The sequence below is a fragment of the Ammospiza nelsoni genome, chromosome 1, assembly GCF_027579445.1.
Source record: "Ammospiza nelsoni isolate bAmmNel1 chromosome 1, bAmmNel1.pri, whole genome shotgun sequence".
NCBI lineage: Eukaryota > Metazoa > Chordata > Aves > Passeriformes > Passerellidae > Ammospiza > Ammospiza nelsoni.
In genome coordinates this window covers 142,126,193-142,135,086 of record NC_080633.1, presented here as the reverse complement: position 1 = coordinate 142,135,086, position 8,894 = coordinate 142,126,193, and the positions used below count along the sequence as shown (strand labels likewise).

The 8,894-nt window shown below is 46.1% G+C and overlaps 1 protein-coding gene across 3 annotated transcripts in view; it reads right to left on the bottom strand.

The window, feature by feature from the left end:
- Positions 1 to 4,452: 4,452 nt before the first annotated feature.
- The window catches only part of ZHX2 (zinc fingers and homeoboxes 2), a 74,190-nt gene continuing 69,748 nt past the window's right edge, over positions 4,453 to 8,894 (bottom strand). For all 3 annotated transcript variants that reach the window (XM_059481123.1, XM_059481109.1, XM_059481117.1), the window contains one exon: positions 4,453 to 5,704. The gene's annotated coding sequence lies outside the window, so the exon portion shown is untranslated. The remainder of the gene's footprint in view (positions 5,705 to 8,894) is intronic.

The window sequence follows — 8,894 nt, the reverse complement described above, 5'->3', positions numbered from 1 at the left end:
AGGGAGGCCAAAGTGGCTGAATGGTTCCATGCTTCTTGGTCTGAGGAGATAACAACGCTCCTTGAACCATGAGGGGTTCAATTGCAGGTGCTGATGTGTTTGTAAAGCATCCCTTGGCACACTGTGACCTCCTGCTGCAATGGAAAAGGAAATTCCCTCTGTGTGGGAATAAACCAGCAGCTGCAGCAATGGCCAGAAATGCCACCCAGGCTGAGGGAGCACCTGGCACCTCCCCCTGGGGTCCCTGTGCTGGTTTTGGTTGTGGTAGAGTTAATTTTCTTTACAGTAGCTGGTCTGGGGGTGTGTTTTGGATTTGTGCTCTATTGAGTTGAATATGGCAAGGTCCCTTCCAGCTCAAACTACTCTGTGATTCTGTAATATCCCAAACCATTGGTCATCCTCAGCAGTAACAGCTGGGGAAGAAGGAAGGAGTGGGATGTTCAGAGCAATGGTGTTTGTTTCCCAAGTCACTGTTACGTGTGGTGGGGCCCTGTTCTCCTGGAGATGGCTGAGCACCTGCCTGCCACGGGATGTGAATGAATTCCTTGTTTGCATTGCTTGTGTACATGGCTTTATCTTTACCTATTAAACTGGCTTTATCTCAACCCACGAGTTTTTCCACTTTTACCCTCCCAATTCTCCTCCCCATCCAGCTGAGGGGGAGTCAGTGAGCAGCTGGGATTAAACCACAACACTGCCCAAAACAGGTCCCTGGGAAAGGCAGATGGATGGAGGATGTTCGGGAAGAGATTTAAGGTGGAAGGAATTAAGGCAGGAAGGTGAAAGCTTCACCTGGAGACCTGGGCTGGAGAAGACACGTGTCCTGGCAGGATTGTGTGGGATGAGGGTCTCTGAGAATCCCCAGTCCCAGGCTGCTCATTTCTGCCCTTGTGCCTTTGCCCCTTGTAGAGTGAAAGGCTTAGAAATGCCAATGCAAGAGCAATGACTTGATACAATATAAAATGAAGCTTCCTTGTTGGGAAGCCAAGACTAGGCCAAGCTGAACTCAGCTCTTACCTTTAACACATTTATTCAGCAGTCTTACATCTCAGTTTCTCTGTCCATAAACTTGGGTTAATGCTTTTATTCCTTTAGCTGTCTTATAGATGTTTGTAAAACTAATTATTTTTTAGATTAAAATTGCTGCACACTAAATTTTCCACAATATATTGCACTGGGATGATCCAGACTTTTAAGAAAGATTTTGAAGAGGAAGGTAAGGGTGAGTTTGTGTACTGAGGAAACTACAAAGAGGACCCATTTACTGTGCCTGAGCCAGCTTGCTGGATGTGTTAGGTACATGTAAATGATGAGAATTTTAATACAATTGTAACTACCATTTTGGTGCATCAGTTGGAGGGAAATAAGAAAACCACAGACCCCCCTGCTTTTGCTTGCTGTGCTCAGGGCGTGCTGTGTGATTTGCTCTGACAATCACCCGGTCACTCAGCTCTCACCTCTGTCCTAGCCAGAGCTTGCAATAATCTGATCGGGATAATTCCACTGCATAACACCCCAGAAACTCTGCCTGGTGCTTCTTATGCTGCTTTTCCATTCCTTCACTGTGTATCTCACATTCTCTTGCTTTCACTGAATGCATTCACTTTTCCTGCTGCATTACAAATATTTTTGGAGTTATGCTCAAGAGCCACAGGCCCCATTCATAGCTGCTTTCCATTAGTCTAGCAGAAGATTTCCTGCTCAGGTTTCTCTTTTTACCCAGCAGATAGTAAAAAGGTTCCTTTCCATTGCTGGTTTGCTCTCTCCTTGCTAACAAGATGCCAAATGGACTTCCTACAATGTTGTCTTATGTGCTTCTGAAATTTATTCTTTTCCTCCTTCTGTAAACCACTAAGATTTCAGGATGCATCTTTTTGCTACCTAAGAATATCTGAGGGCTACAAGATGAATATCTAAGCGGTTACATTTCTGCTGCTGGCAAATATAATGCATAAATATTACTTATCTTGGTTGCCATTTTACCTGTGTGTGTATTTCTCTAGGTTAAGTTATCATCACATAATTATCATTATGCTCATAATCACTCAGATTTCTTGCATAACCCAGCACTTCCTTCCAGTTTTTACTAGTCCACATGGTGCTGGGACACTCCTCCTTCCTAGAGTGATGCCTGCAACTGCTGAGTTTCACCCTGCAGGTGCAGGTTTCTTGCCCCAGTCACTGGCTGAATTTCAGAGTGACACTTTAAATGAAATTCCCAAAGGTCAGAATTGGAGATTTGAGGTAAGAAATTATGCTACTGCACAATCATGATTGATAAGAGCTTTTTTTTCCCCTTCTTCCTTAAAAAAATAGTATGTGAGAAAACTGAGACATTTAGACTGCAAGGAGTTTGCAGGTGCTTAAGTTGCTGCCCCAAAGTTCCAAAGGCTTGGTTAAATGGGGCTTTGAGCCACCTGATCTATTGAAAGATGTCCCTGCCCAGTGCAGTGGTGATGAATGAGATGATCTTTACATGTTCCTTGTGATCCAAACCATTCTGTGATGTCCTTCTGTGTTGTCTCAGTGGCCTCTCACTATTCAAATTTAAGAAGGCTTCTGACAAGTCTAAATTGTGTGTTATGATGTACTTGGAGCCCCCAGATCCCTAACACCGGTACAGAGCTTCCCAGCATCTTATGGACCAAGCACAAGAATAATGAAAATCCTCGTCAGCAAAAATCAGACAAAACTAAAAAAGCAGAGGGCACCTAATTCAAGGTGTTACTGACTTCCCAGTGACAGATTTTTCTACAAGCCAAATTTTAATCTTGTACAAGTTTAAAAATCCGATTTATTTTAATTTTGTGTCCAGCTAGATTTCTTCTGATTAGAAACTTCAATGCTTAGGTTAAAATGCCTTGTGGAAGGCATCAAACAACACCTGAGCACCAGAGACTGCTGCTGCTGCTGGGGGACCCTGCCCAGGGAAGGCTGTCCCCTCGCTGTCCCCTCGCTGCAGGGCCCTGCCAGGACAGGCTCTGCCAGGACAGGCCCTCTGGCCGTGTTCCTGCAGCAGCTCTGGGCTGCAGGGCTGTGGGAGGAAGGAATTAAGGTGGAAACTCTGTGTCAGCAGCGTTTTCATGGTGTGCAGTGAAACCCCAGGGCCCTGTCCCCAATGGCTGCCATGCACAAACAATGTCCCCATTGTCCCTTGCTCTGGCACTCTCCTAGAAACGCAGCCACTGTGCTGTGTTAATTAAACACAAAGCCTGCTCCCACTGCCCAGCTCTGCCAGCCACACTCAGCAGCCTCTGGGGCACCTGGGCTGCTTCAAGCTCAGCCTAAAGGGGTCCTGGGCTTGGCTCTGTGGGGCTCTGAAGGTTTGGTACCACACCATGGCCTGCTGCACAGAGCCCCTCGGTGCCACCAGGCTGCCACTCTGGCCAAGATGTGCCAGCCTGCTTGCTGGGGACAGCCTCAGATGTATTATCTGTGTGATGAGAGACTGCAGGGCCACTGCCATTGTTTTATTTGAATTGCAGAGATCTCAAAGAGCCCCAGTCCTCTGCCCTAATCCAGGGTATCTGGGATGCACAAATACAGAAACCCCAGGTGGGTCTTGCTCTTGCTAAGCTCCCCAGGAGCTCTGCTAGTTAAGTAGGTCAGTGCTCCAAACACACAGATGTACAACACAAGTCAGACAGGAGAGATGCAAACTGCAACATTAAGCCATCAAGTGGTCGTTAAAAACTTTATAAGGGCAATTAAACTATTACCATCCTTTCATATAGCAGTGGAAAGAAAAGTGGCAATTAGTTTCAGTTACAGCTTTGGAGTTCTGGACAAGCATCTTCAGATGCATTTTCGTTTTGGTCACCTGCTCTGTGCATCCATGACTGCACAGGCATCTGCCCCCACCCTGCAGATGAGCACCTGAGCTCTGTGTGATGGGACATGTGCATGCTCCCTGTCTGCAGCCTGTGCCCAGGGAGCTGCTGCTGTCACTTCCCCACCTTTTGCACACAAGTGCAGCAAAAAAAGTGCTGCCCCATCCAGTCCCTCCTCTTCAGCAATGAACCAGACAACTTTAATTCACTTGTTGCCACCCACTGCAAACCGCCCTCTACACTTATATGTTGTGCTGATGATTAATAAAAATAACTCCATACGGGTGAATCACAGGGGTGGCTTCATTCATTCGTTCAGTTTGTGACTCTGCAATCAAAATAAAAGGTGTTCCCCAAAGGCTCATTCCCAGGCACTGTCTGCATCCTTCCTGCAGGAAACAGCTCACTGACAGGGGGGAATACACATTAGTATTCATGGAGTTCACTTTAATACAGTTAGTATTTGCCAAATTCTGCAAACCCAGTAAAACCCTCATTGCAGCTCTAAAGACAAAGTCCTGTGCACAAAGTTTGGGCTGAGGTTGGGTGGGGTCTGGTTTTCTTGGGTTTTATTTATTTATTTTAGAGTAAAACAAAAGAGTTGAGAAAAAAGTTACCAAAATTTTTAGCCTTTGTTTTATTGAGTTACAACAAATGAGCAACAAGTTAGAAAAGTTGGATTTATTCAAACTCCCTACATCCTGTTTGTGCAGCACAATGAAAGGTGGGCAAGTTCTCCAACCCCTCAGAGGAACTCACTGGGCAGCTCTTGCACCCAGGCTCCTGCTCCCCTCCGCTCCCTCCTCACACATGCACAGACAGACATCCCCACACAAATCCAAATTAGCAGTATTTGAAAAAAAGTGCACTCAGGAACCTAAGAGTGATCTAAAAATTTAGTGGCAAGGGTTAATAAGAAAGTTCTGTTGTGCACTACAACGTCTAAAGCTGGAGGGCAGCTGCTGGTTATGGTGTCCATCACTGCACCAGCCAAAGAAACACAAATAAATTTGGATTATGAAGCATCTTCATTTCCTCATTCCAACCCCTCTGGGAGTTGGAATGCATGTTTAAACAAAAAGTGCTAAAAAAACCCCAAAACCAAACCAACGATCAAAAAAAGGCATTCTAGCCAAATCTTCAGAGACCCACAGCTGGGGCTGGCTGGTGAAAAGTGAAGTACAGGAGCTGGAGAAGACTTGCCTTGTAGGAGCATGGAAAAGCAGAGATTTAAATATTTCAATCAATAGCAGGTGGCCATAGAACAAAACAAAAAAGTCAAAACAACAAGAGAAAAAACAAAAACAACAAACCCCACTGCTCCAGAACATGTTTAACTGGTCTGAAATGTAAACTGGAGTGGGGATCTGGGCTCAGGTGTTGATCTGCACCAAGACAACTCCAAAAGATTGCAACTCTTTCTTAAAACACTTCAGGAAAAAAAATCTCCCTCCTCCACAAAAGACACTTCCCTCCCCCCAACCAACACAAAATTTCTCAATTGCATTATATGCAAGAATAACTTGCACCTATTAAAAAAATTAACAAAATTTTTATGTTGTACAAATCTGTTCCAGTAGAGGAAGAGGCTGGGCAGGAAAGTGGGTGGGAGAGAAACTAAGAGAAAACTATGTACAAGGACCCTTTCCTCTTTCTTTCCTCTCTTTTGTAATGCAGTAGTAGGACTTTGGCACTATCAACAATTCCATGGTGATGCTCCATGAGAATATTTCTTCCCACTGTGCCTCCACAAGCGCGGTTTGAGACTCAGAGTCACAACACACTCTCTCACCCAGGCAGGAAAATAGAGTTGTCTTCTATTTTCAGAGAGCATTTCCCCTTCAACATCAGGACAGTGCAGCTGAGGAGTACCCCTGCAAAAATCACAACAGCAGCAGATTATTTTTTAAAGCACTATGAACTGTTTGAGCTGTTAACTATGATGAGACCTGGTTCACATCCCGGCATATGTGGTAACCCTGTTTTGTGTTAACTGCACCCAAGGCCTTATCACAGCCTCACCTGGTAGGGTGCTGCATTTTTGCTGCATGTAACATCCAGCTAACAACCCCCTAGAGACTTCCAACAGGGATATATGGTCCAGCCTTGGCTCAGGCAGATTCTCACACTGACTCAAGTGATGCCTGCACGTGTTTGGAGCAACCACTTTGCAACCACAGGACAGACAGTGAACCAAGAAGACTTCAGCTCTTTCTCCCCCAGTAAATCCCCTCATAACACTCCATGTTTTACATGATTTTAGAAAATGATACAAACTAAAAGACAATGGAAGAAGTTGGATGTGCCTGTGCTCTGCAGAGCAGCTTCCTGGTTCTGCTGTCACTCCTGTACCTACATAAAGGCTGCACAACTGGACCAGAGATTAAAAGATGACCCCTCAAAACCCAACCTTCAAACAGGCACCAGTTCACACCTATCGCCAGTTCCTAGCAAAAAGCAAGGGCTCTCTGACAGGGATTATGCTCAGTTTTTCCACACTGAGGTGTGAACGTGCAAGAAGTGCAAACATCCTCTTCAGCCACCCTGCAAGCAGTGCTCACTGAAACCTGAGCTGACTGGTTATCTCACACCTCTCAGGGATGTTGCTACCTGCTCTGTTATTTCCCACAAAAGCAGTGGGCTCTCTCTATCTGGCATCTGCAATGCAGTCAAGCCCAGGGACAGCCACAGGCTTGCACCAACATCAAGGGGAAAAGTCCTTTCCCCACCCTTGAGACCTTCCCACACAGGCCCCTGTTCATCCTGACTCACTGGAAAATTTTAATTGCTGCACTGGGTTTTGCTTCTCCCTCTGAAATCCTTCATTATATTAGAGCTTGAGTCTCTAATGCATCTCACTCATTTCAGGGGAAAAAACATGTCCTCCCTACTTCAGCCTCATTCCCTCCAAGTTTTAGGGTGACCTGAATTCTGCAAAAAACACTGGTCAAGGTCAATCCCTTGCTGAGTTACTTCAGGATGCTGACTTGGAGCCCAGCACCAGTGGCAGACACTACTGTGAGCTTTCTAAATGAAACCCTAAACCCCAAGAAAAGTGAGAACTTGGGCAGGAAGTGAGAAACCCCAGTGATGTTCACTATTGGTGGTTTTGAACACTGAGGAACGCACTGGGTCCCTGGCCAGCAGGTCATCTGAGCTCCTGCAGCAGGGCACAGGGGGCTGGAGATGCCAGGAGGACCCAGACCAGCTCTGATGCTCAATCATTGATGATCACGCATTCAGCAGATGCAATGGATCACTGCCTTCAGACTTTTTTCCTACTGTGCAACCTTCACACATGGTTTGACTTTGGCAAATCTCCACAGAGCAGTGGTCACAGCCACCAAGATCTGGGGTGTTCAGCCACCTCATTCCCACCATGAGCTACAGGCTCTGGTGCCCACATCTTGCAGGGCTCATACTTAAAAAAGGAGGTCATGAAATAACTCCAAAAAAAGTTTACTGTGGAAAGGTGGTGATGGGGAAAAAACCAGATCATTCTGAGAAAAAACAAAAGCTCTGATCTTGGGAAAACCCCACAGGGAGACAACACTAAAGAAAGCCAGCAGAACTGGCCCTCTCTGGTCCTGCTCTGCTGTCTGAGCTGTAGTTTGCTGTGTTTAACTCAGAACAGTTTCTGTTTGTCAGTTTGTGCACAGCAGGAGGACAAGGGACCCAGTTCTGACCTGTGCTGTGGGAAGGGAAGGCAGGAACCTCTCTGCTGATGGAAAGGGAGCTACAGCTCTCTCTTGACAGAGCAGCTGGGCCTCACTACAGGAGGGACACAAAGCTTCAAGACAGTCTCAGGACACTTCCAGAGATGGCTTTAGTGCACCCTGCAGCAGCCCCTCAGCATCTGGGAGGCCTGGTACCCTATGGGCACAGGTCTCCCAGCCTCACTGTTCAAGAAAGCTGACCTGCTCCATGGAATAAATCCAATTCTGCCAAAAGCTTCAGATACAGACTTAGGAACAGAGCCTCTCCTTAGTCCTGGGATGGCATTGCAGAGCCTGGCATGCATCCTGCTCTCACAAAGGCCCAGTCCCTTGTGAAATTCCCTCTAGCTGCAGCAGCAGCAGAATCTGTCAAACATGGATCAGTTTGGGAAAATCTCAGTTTTTTAAGGCATAAGGTCTGTGTAGGCTGTGACACAAATGCTCTCTAACAGTTCCAAAATCTCCTAAAGCTCCACACTGGAAAAGAGTGACTGAGATGGTCTGGAAGAGCTGAGGTTTTACAAAAGCCACACACGAATTCAGTCAAGAAGGGTATGGAGGTCAATTGTCACAAACCATTCATTTTAGACCACGTAGATCAAGCTGGCAGCAACCCCAGGAGTATGCAAGGAGCAGCTCCTGCCTGGTGCATGGCTCAGCAGTGAGAGACTCACCCAGCAAGTGCGGCTGAGTGAGAGACAAGAGCAACCCCCTGTCAGCTCTTCATTCCACCTCTTACACGTGGTACCTGAGGAGCCTGTTAGGAAAAATCAAGCTTTTATGACAACTGACAGAAACAAGCTCTCTGTCAGGTCAGACAAAAGTCTCTGCTTTTGAGTCATACCCTGGATGTCACTCGGGATAACACCTTGTTAATTTAACACCAAAATTTTAGCTGAAAATTCCTAAGATTGGCTGCCCAATGAAAGCTTAGAAAAAGTAGTTGAGATTATTCCCCGAGTCCCATCAGTGTGGGGTATAAAGATTCCAAATTTTGCGTCACAATGGCTGTGGCAATGCCTCCATGTGTGCACCACAGAGCAGCACTTGCATTCCTCAGCTGAGACTTACAGGCAGAATACAGGAAAATTAAAGACTTTTTTAAGTCCCCAGACCAGCACACTGAGAAAGTGGCATGAAGCAGAGGACAAAAGGGCCCTCTGACCATTACTGCACACTCTGCAGCAGAACTCCTGCTCCAGTGCACCTTTTCTCAGCAGGTGTATTGAACACACAACAACCTGAAAGCTCCTCATGAAAATGATCACTCAGCAACCATTTAACTGAGATCAAAGTTCTTATAAAAATTCCTCTCTGATAACACTTGAGCACTTCCAGAGCCCTGAAG